The sequence below is a fragment of the Gossypium hirsutum genome, chromosome A04 (genome assembly GCF_007990345.1).
Source record: "Gossypium hirsutum isolate 1008001.06 chromosome A04, Gossypium_hirsutum_v2.1, whole genome shotgun sequence".
NCBI classification, from domain to species: domain Eukaryota; kingdom Viridiplantae; phylum Streptophyta; class Magnoliopsida; order Malvales; family Malvaceae; genus Gossypium; species Gossypium hirsutum.
Genome location: NC_053427.1, coordinates 41,198,265 through 41,209,292, shown reverse-complemented (window position 1 = coordinate 41,209,292; position 11,028 = coordinate 41,198,265). Strand labels below are relative to the sequence as shown.

At 36.1% G+C, this 11,028-nt stretch overlaps 1 non-coding gene across 1 annotated transcript; it reads right to left on the bottom strand.

Annotated features, from left to right (window-relative positions):
• Window positions 1-10,418: 10,418 nt before the first annotated feature.
• LOC121228710 (small nucleolar RNA R71) lies at window positions 10,419-10,525 on the bottom strand. Its single transcript, XR_005926285.1, has one exon. It is a non-coding gene; the product is annotated as a small nucleolar RNA R71 (small nucleolar RNA).
• Between the last annotated feature and the right edge of the window lie 503 nt (window positions 10,526-11,028).

The following is an 11,028-nucleotide window of genomic DNA, read 5'->3' as shown; positions in this document are numbered from 1 at the left end:
GGTTATAAGGCATTACCAGATAGACAGAACATTTCATAATACAGAATAACATATAATAAATATCATTAATACAGAGGCATTCATCAACAATTCATTTATTAATACGATCTACGAGACATAAAACATAAATTTAAGAAAGGTCGGAACTAAAACGAATACATTTAGGATTTTCAGAACTCAACCAATTCTTTCAAACCGTTAAAGTCACACGCTAGTGCGACTAAGCCGTGTATCACACACGGGCACTAGACACGCCCATGTGAACCAGCCGTGCCAAAAATAGGTCCTATACTGAATTTTTCACACAGCCAATAGGTACACCCCTGTACTATGGCCGTGTGATACTTAGCTAGCTACTGACTTTAGCCCACGGCCATATGACACGCCCGTGTGTCAAGACTGTGTGGTTCTTAGGAGAATACTGCCTTTCTTACACGGCCACAAGGCACGCCCGTGTCCCTTGACTATGTGGCACCAAGCAGGCTTGGTTTAAGCCAAATTTGCCACCCTTTTTTGGGTCCAATCCTACAAGCAATAATATACAACATTCATACCAAAATTTCCAACCAATTCTATGCTCAAAACATGCTTCATTATAACAAAAACATATTAGCTCATAAAACACTACAACCATACATCATTTCGCACCATCAACCAAATACCAAAACTATATACAACATTTCATTTGCTAGCCAACTCCTATGGCATAATATATCCACATCAAAACTTATATAGATAGACCTTCTACCCTATACATGCCATACTTTAAAATATGTACACTTTCAAAAGTACCAAAATGAGATCGATAGTGAGGTGATGATCCTCGACTATCCCCAAGCCTTTAGTAGCTACGCTAACTGTAAAACAGAGAGTAAACACACAGATTAAGCTACAAAGAGCTTAGTAAGCCAAATACAATTGGTCTAAATGCTAAAGCATATAAGTACAATTCAACCATATAGATTCATAACCATTTCATAGAATAATTCATAAACATAATCATGCTCCTTTGTTTGCATATTTGTCATACTTCATTTCTATACATATTTCACAGAGACAGAGTTTTTCATATTCAAAAATTTAGTACGATACAAACGTACCTGCATAGGTTATACATTTCATATACTCAATCTCAGATTTCGTACACTAAGATCAAACGGGTCAGAAATGATACAGATGCTCATAAACAAGTACAACACCGATGTCCCGGACGTGGTCTCACATGTAGTACAATATTGATGCCTCTGTCTCAAATAGGGTCTTACACGAAATCAGATACGATGCTGATGTCCCAGACATGGTCTTATACGTAAATCTCAATCGAGGCCTGTGTCCCAGACACGGTCTTACACGATGTCTCAGGAAGATGTCAACTTTGCTTAGGAACATACAGAGCATTTCAAACATTATCATATTATCATACTTTACTCCAAAGATTATCATCAGGCACTCAAGGCCATCCAATATAGATTACAGTTTATATGTGCAGAATTTATTCAAATTAACACGTAATTGTAATTTGACTTACCTCAGACAGATTTCGTACGGATGGAGTCGACTATTCGACTATTTTAGACTTTCCTTGATCTAAGCCCGATTTACTTTGCTCTTGATCTAATACAATACAAATTCAACCATTCAATCATTCATTTCATTCATTTCATTCAATTTAATCCATATACACATATTTAGGGCACTTTGCATTTTAGCCCTTACATTTTCACACTTTGACAATTTGTCCATTCTTTACAAAATCACCAATATACAAAATTTCTTTGCAACAAAGGCTAGCCGAATTTTCATGGCTTCTATATAAGCCCATACAACATGTTCAATTTACAATTTAGTCCTTCAAAACCTCATTTTTAAAATTTAACCTAAATAGCTCAATTTCATCAAAAACTCAAAGACAAAACTTATGAACCGTCTACCAAGCCTTCATAATTCATTCAAAAACATCACAAAACTCATGATATCAATAATGGAATTTCATGAAATCTTTAACAAAAACAGAAATTCAGACATGGGCTTTGAAGAACACGAAGTAATGACCACAGAGACGTAGAAATTATCAAAAATCAAGCAAAATAGACTAACCTACTCACTCATGCAATGGCCGAATACTTTGAAGCTTCAATGGCTTCTTCTTTCTCTTAATTTTCGGCTGAACAAGGTGATAATATGGCCACTTTCATGTTTTCATTTTATTATAACTTTAATAATCATTTTTCCCATTTTGCCCTTTGTTATAAAATTATCCATTCACCTAACACACGTCCAACATTGTCCACTTACTATATCAATGGTATATTTGACATGCAAGGACCCTTATTTTAAAAGCCAAGCCAAATAGGTGCTTTAACATCTAGCACTCAACTTTTACACTTTACGTGATTTAATCTTTTTTCATAATTAAGCACAAAAATAGACAAATTAAATCACATAAATTTTCACGGATGTAAATTCACATATCACAAACGCAGAAAATAATATTAAAATATTTTTTAGACTTGGATTTGTGCTCCCGAAACCATTATTCCGATTGGGGTCAAAACTGGACAATTACAATTCTCCCCCTTAGTGATTTTTGTCCCTTAAAATCTTATCGTTAAACAGATTCAGATATTGTTGTCTCATTGAATCTTCAGGCTCCCACGTAGCCTCTTCTACTCCGTTTCGATGCCATATCACTTTAACTAATGGAATTTTCTTGTTTTGTAACTCTTTAATCTCGTGAGCTAAAATACAGATCGACTTTTCTTCTTAAGTCATATCAAATTGAATCTCAATTTCAGAAGGGGATATCACATGGGACGGATCATATCTGTACCATCGAAGCATTGATACGTGAAACACATTATGAATCTCTTCTAACCCAGATGGTAACCTTAATCTATAAGCAATCGGTCCAAATCGCTCGATGATTTCATACGATCCAATGAACCTCGGACTCAACTTGCCCTTTTTTCGAAATCGAAACAGTTTCTTCCATGGAGATACTTCCAGAAGCACTTTATCACCGACCTTAAATTTGATATCTTTTCTTTTCAAATCTGCATATGATTTATGCCGATCAGAGGCAGCTTTCAAGCTATCTCGGATTACTTTCACTTTCTGTTCTGTTTCTTTTATCAAATCAATACCATAAATTTTATTCTCACTAAGCTCAGACCAGTATAATGGAGTTCTACACTTCCTACCGTATAAGGCTTCATACAGTGCCATTTTAATGCTCGATTGAAAACTATTATTATAAGCAAATTCAATCAAAGGTAGATATTGTTCCCACACACCTTCAAACTCGAGAATGCAACATCTCAACATATGCTCAAGTATTTGAATAATCCATTCTAATTGACCATCAGTTTGCAGATGAAAAGCGGTGCTAAAATGCAATTTAGTACCCAGAGCATCGTGCAATTTCTTCTAGAATCGCGACGTAAATCTCGGGTGTCTATCTGACACTATCGACAATGGCACACCATGCAATCTCACAATATCAGAAATATACAACTCAACTAGCTTATCTAGTGAATAATCAAATCGAATCGAAATAAAATGAGCTGATTTCGTCAAATGATCAACTACAACCCAAATTAGATCTTTCTTTTTCAGAGACAGAGGCAAACCCGAAACAAAATCCACGGTCACTTGATCCCATTTCCACTCCGGAATCATAATCGGTTGTAATAATCCAGATGGTACCTGATGCTCAGCTTTAACTTGCTGACAGATTAAACATCTCAAAACAAAGTCAGAAATATCTCTTTTCATTCCTAGCCACTAATATAGTTGTTTTAAATCGTTATACATTTTCATACTTCCCGGATGTACAGAAAATCTACTACTGTGAGCTTCATTCAAAATCGTTTGAATCAAATCCGGATTTCTTGGAACACAAAGTCTATTTCTGAACCTTAGACAATCATCATCATCTATTCAAAATTCAAAATCAGAATCAAAATTACACTGAGTTCATTTAGCCATAATCTTATTATCAACCTTCTGAGCTTCGATAATCTGTTGTAAGAACAAAAGTCTCACTTTTAATTCAGCTAAAACTGAACCATCATCTGACAGAACTAAATGAGTATTCATCGCACTCAAAGCAAATAACGATTTTCGACTCAACGCATCAGCAACAACATTTGCTTTTCCCGGATGATAATCAATCACAAGTTCAAAATCTTTTAACAGTTCTAACCATCTTCTTTATCGCAGATTCAAGTCATTTTGCGTCATTAAGTACTTCAGACTTTTATGATCAGAAAACACGTGACATTTCTCACCAAATAGATAGTGACGCCAGATCTTTAAAGCAAACACAATAGCAGCTAACTTGAGGTCGTGGGTCGGATAATTCTTTTTATGCGGCTTCAGTCGTCTCGAGGCATATGCTATAACTTTTCCTTCTTGCATTAAAACACAACCGAGTCCATTCAACGAAGCATCGCTATAAACAACGAATTCCTTACCTGATTCAGGTTGCACAAGTATGGGAGCTTCAGTTAACAGAGTTTTTAACCGATCAAAACTTTTCTGACACTTTTCAGACCATTCAAATTTTACATCTTTTTGAAGTAACTTTGTCAACGGAGTTGCTATCGCAGAGAAATCTTTTACAAATCGTCTGTAGTAACTAGCAAGTCCCAAAAAACTGTGGACCTTAGAAACATTCCTCGGAGGTTTCCAATTTAGAATAACTGAAATCTTACTCGGATCAACTCAGATACCGGAAGCTGATCAATATGACCCAGAAAACCAACTTCTTGCAACCAGAATTCACATTTACTAAACTTTGCATACAACTGTTTATCTTGCAGAGTTTGTAGCACTATTCTCAAATGCTTGGCATGTTCAGATTCATCACATTAATAAATTAATATGTCATCAATGAATACAACAACAAATTGATCAAGATACGATCTGAAAATTTTATTCATTAAATCCATAAATACAGCATGTGCATTCGTTAAACCAAAAGGCATAACTAAAAATTCATAATGCCCGTACCTCGTTCTGAAAGCAGTTTTCAGAATATCAGAATCCTTTACTCGCAACTGGTAGTAACTCGATCTCAGATCTACCTTAGAAAACAAGTAGCACCTTTCAACTGATCGAATAAATCATCAATTCTAGGCAGATGGTATTTGTTCTTTACAGTCACTTTATTAAGCTGTCGGTAATCAATACACATTCTCATTGTGCCATCTTTATTTTTCACAAACAGAACAGGAGCACCCCATGGTGAAAAACTCGGCTAGCAAACCCTCGATCAGTCAATTCTTGCAACTGAGATTTTAATTCCTTTAACTTGGTCGGAGCCATTCTATACGGAGCTATTGAAATCGAAGTAGTACCAGGTACTAATTCAATGCCAAACTCAACTTTTTGAATCGGAGGCAAACCCTGTAATTCTTCAGGAAACACATCAGAGAATTCACAGACAACAGGAACTGATTCAACTTTCTTATCATTCACTTTTGAATCTAACACAGGCTAAGTAGGCTTCACAACTTTTCTTCACATATCTCTGTGCTTTCATTGCAGATATCACAGCTGGCAGTCCATTCAAATCACTCGACTCAATTCGAATTATCTCATCAGTCTTACACCTTAAATCAATGACTTTTCATTCGCAATTCACAATAGCATTGTGCAAAGTCAACCAGTCCATTCCCAAAATTATATCAAATTTGTCGAAAGGCAAAAGCATCAGATCAGCAGGAAAACAGATATCTCGAATCAATAACGGGCAATTCTTGCAGACTTTATCAACCAAAACACTTTTGCCTAAGGGGTTCGATACTTTAATTACGAATTTAGTAGACTCTACAGGCAAAGTCTTACTGTGCACTAAATTCATACAAATATAAAAATGCGTTGATCCAGGGTGTATCAATGCAATCATAGAAGTATCATAAAGATTAAAAGTACCAATAATCACATCGGGAGATGAGGCTTCATCACGAGCTCAGATAGCGTAGGGTCTGATAGGTGCTCTGGCCTCCGATCTAATAGCAGTATCCCCAGTAGCTCTTTGACCACTACTTGCATTTCTCAAATTTCTAAAAGGTCTACCTCTAACTAAGGTATTACTCAGTCTTGGATTCTGTACATTTACTTGCTCAACAGGTTCAGAACAATCTCTTCCAAAATGATCCAGAGATCCACATCGAAAACAGGCTCTGTTATTCAATCTACAATTTCCCGAATGTCTTTTACCATAGTGTTTACATTCAGATCTCTCAGATCAGACATTCTCGACACTTGCAACAGAAATAGTAGGGGTTCTGAAATTAGAATGCGATCTAGCTCGATCTCGATTCAAATGTCTTATATCAGCCTTTGAACGGCTATAATCATCTCAGAATTTCTTTGGCACAGACTGAAACGATCTACTCGAAGATCTCTTTCTAACATCTCTGGCTTCAGAATCAGCTTGTCTTTTCTGTTTACATAATTCTTCAGCTTTACATGTTCGCTCAATGAGCACTACCATTTCTTTAATTTAAAAAATCCCAACTAACAAACGGATATCTTCGTTTAGTCCATCTTCAAATCTTTTACACATTATTGCTCCATTCAATACACATTCACGAGCATACTAGCTCAATCTCACAAATTCACGTTCGTATTCAATAATAGAGATACGACCCTGTTTAAGCTCGAGAAACTCTTTACGTTTCTAATCAATGAATCTCTGACTGATATATTTCTTTCGAAATTTAGATTGAAAGAAATCTCACGTAACCCGTTCACTCAGGACTACATATATTAAAGCTTTCCACCAACGATACGTCGTATCTCTCAGAAGTGAAACGACACATTTAACACATTCCTCAAGATTCAGAGACATTTCATCAAACACTCGTATTTTATTCTCTAACCAGAATTCGGCTCTTTCAGCATCATCACTCATAGCTCGGAACTCTTCAGCCCCATACTTTCTAATCTTATCAACTAGTGGTCTACTCAACTGTACCAGATTCACTCATAGCATATCAGAAGTTTGAGGAGGATTAACCGGGGGTGGAGGTTGTTGTACAGTCGGATTGGTTCTAATGTATTAGGTGAACTATTCATTCCTCATCTAATAAAAGGCTTGCTTAGCCTCACCATCACAGCTACTCGTAGCCGGTCTAGAATCAAATTGCACGGTCCCTTGTGCGAGAATAGGCGCATTGCTTTCTACATCATCAGCTACAGCTCTATCGGAATCCATTTGTTATATAAAAACATATTTCAATGTCAGGAGTCATCACACTATCACAGATTCAGATGTATGGCATGTATAGCTAGACTCACATACACTATGATAGTCCTAGAACTAACTAAACCATAGCTCTGATACCAATAAAATGCACCACCCTTAAACCGTAACCGACATCGGATTAGGGTTACGAGGCATTACCAGACAGACAGAACATATCAGACCAATACAAAATAACATATAATAAATATCATTAATACAAAGGCATTCATCAACAATTCATTTATTAATATGGTCTACGAGACCTAAAACATACATTTAAGAAAGGTCAGAACTAAAACGAATACATTTAGAATTTTCAGAACTTAACCAATTTTTTCAAACTGTTAAAGTCACACACCCGTGCAACTAGGCCGTGTGTCACACACGGGCACTAGACACGCCCATGTGAACCAGCCGTGCCAAAAACAGGTCTTAAACTGACTTTTTTACACGGCCAATAGGTACGCCCATGTACTATGGCCGTGTGATACTTAGCTAGCTATTGACTTTAGCCCATGGCTATATGACACGCCTGTGTGTCAAGACCGTGTGGTTTTTAGGAGAATACTGCTTTTCTTACACTGCCACAAGGCACGCCCATGTCCCCTGACTGTGTGGCACCAAACAGGATTGGTTTAAGCCAAATTTTCCACCCCTTTTTGGGTCCAATCCTACAAGCAATAATATACGACATTCATACCAAAATTTCCAACCAATTCCATGCTCAAAACATGCTTCATTATAACAAAAACATATTAGTTCATAAAACACTACAACCATACATCATTTCGTACCATCAACCAAATATCAAAACTATATACAACATTTCATTTGCTAGCCAACTCCTATGGCATAATATATACACATCAAAACTTATATACATAGACCTTTTAGCCTATACATGCCATACTTTAAAATATGTGCTCTTTCAAAAGTACCAAAATGAGATCGATAGTGTGGTGACGATCCTCGACTATCCCCGAGCCTTTAGTAGCTATGATAACTGTAAAACAGACAGTAAACACACAGTGTAACCTACAAAGAGCTTAGTAAGCCAAATACAATTGGTCTAAATGCTAAAGCATATAAGTACAATTCAACCATATAGATTCATAACCATTTCATAGAATAATTCATAAACTTAATCATGCTCCTTTGTTTGCATATATGTCATACTTCATTTCCATACATATTTCACAGAGACATAGTTTTTCATATTCAAAAATTTAGTACGATACAAACGTACCTGCATAGGTTATACATTTCATATACTCAATCTCAGATTTCGTACGCTATCATCAAACGGGTCAGAAACGATACATATGCTCATAAACAAGTACAATGCCGACGTCTAGGATGTAGTCTCACATGTAGTACAATATAGATGCCTCTATCCTAAACAGGGTCTTACACGAAATTAGATACGATGCCGATGTCCCAGGCATGGTCTTATACATAAATCTCAATCGAAGCTTGTGTCCCAGACACGGTCTTACACGATGTCTCATGCAGATGTCAATTTTGCTTAGAAACATACAGAGCTTTTCAAATATTATCATATTATCATACTTTACTCCGAAGATTATCATCAGGAACTCAAGCCATCCAATACAGATTACAGTTTATATGTGCAGAATTCATTCAAATTAACACGTAATTGTAATTTGACTTACCTCAGGCGGATTTCGTACGGAACGAGTCGACTATTCGACTATTTTAGACTTTCTTGGATCTAAGTCCGATTTTCTTTGTTCTTGATCTAATACAATACAAATTCAACCATTCAATCATTCATTTCATTCAATTTAATCCATATACACTTATTTAGGGCACTTTGAATTTTAGCCCTTACATTTTCACACTTTGACAATTTGTCCATTCTTTACAAAATCACCAATATACAAAATTTCTTTGCAACAAAGGCTAGCCGAATTTTTATGGCTTCTATATAAGCCCACACAACATGCTCTATTCATAATTTAGTCCTTCAAAACCTCATTTTCAAAATTTAACCCAAATAGCTTAGGTTCATCAAAAACTCAAAGACAAAACTTGTGAACTGTCTACCAAGCCTTCATAATTCATTCAAAAACATCACAAAACTCATGATATCAACAATGGAATTTCATGAAATCTTTAATAGAAATAGAAATTCAGACATGGCTTTGAAGAACACGAAACAACAATCACAGAAACATAGAAATTATCAAAAACTAAGCAAAATGGACTAACCTATTCACTTATGCAATGGTCGAATACTTTGAAGCTTCAATGGCTTCTTTTTTCTTTTAATTTTTGGCTGAACAAGGTGATAATATGGCCACTTTCATGTTTTCATTTTATTATTTTAACTTTAATAATCATTTTTCCTATTTTGCCCTTTGTTATAAAATTATCCATTCACCTAACACATGTCCAACATTGTCCACCTATTATATCAAAAGTATATTTTACATGCAAGGACCCTTACTTTAAAAGCCAAGCCAAATAGGTGCTTTAACATCTAGCACTCAACTTTTACACTTTACACGATTTAATCCTTTTTCATAATGAAGCATAGAAATAGACAAATTAAATCACAGAAATTTTCACAGATGTAAATTCACATATTACAGGCACAGAAAATAATTTTAAAATATTTTTTGGACTTAGATTTGTGGTCTCGAAACCAATATTCCGACTAGGGTCAAAATTGGATTGTTACAGGCGAAGCTTAAGATACACAGAGAACGAACAAGAAGACAATATTCAAACCTCAACCAAGGAGATGGCTGAAAATCAGGAAAACCTGATACCTATTGCGATTGCTATTAATCTAGTAAATCAGTATCCTACTTCGCGCACTATGTATGATTATGCTAAACCTTCTTTAAAAGGTACTGAATCGAGCATAGTTAGACCTGTTGTAGCTGCAAATACTTTTGAACTGAAACCTAACACAATTCAAATGATACAATAATTTGTTCAGTTTGATGGTTTGCAAGACGAAGATCCCAACTCTCACTTGGCAAACTTTTTGGAACTATGCGATACATTTAAAACTAATGGTGTTTCTGATGACGCTAAACAGTGGTTGAATTCGTTACCATGGGGGTCAATCACTACTTGGGAATAAATGACCGAAAAGTTTTTACTAAAATATTTTTCGTCGGCTAAAATGGCTAAATTACGTAATGATATCTCTTCTTTTGTGCAGATGGATTTAAAGACACTCTACGATGCATGGGAGAGATACAAAGACCTTTTGCGAAGATGCCCTCACCATGGGTTACCACTCTGGCTACAGGTTCAAACCTTTCATAATGGCCTAAATCTTTCGACTCGACAAATGGTTGTCGCAGCTGCTGGCAGAACCATCAATAATAAAACACTTAAAGATGCTTATGAGTTTGTAGAGGAGGTGTCACTGAATAACTATTAGTGGCAAGTCATGAGGACAAAGCCAACGAAAACAGTCGGTGTTTATAACGTCGATTCGGTCACCATGCTCTCTAATCAGGTAGAACTCTTGAATAAGAAAATTGATGGTTTTCTTAGTTCTTCACAGGTTCACCCAGTAATGCAGTGCGAAGCAAGTGGAGGTGGATCGAACAGTTCAGAATACCCACCTTATGGCCACAACATAGAGAACGAGCAGTTAACTTACATGGGTAATAATCCTCGATCTCAAAACAATCCTTATAGCAATACTTATAATGCAGGTTGAAGGAATCACCCAAATTTTTCATGGGAAGGCCAAGGAAATCAGAAACCACCACCCCCTCCAAGCTTTC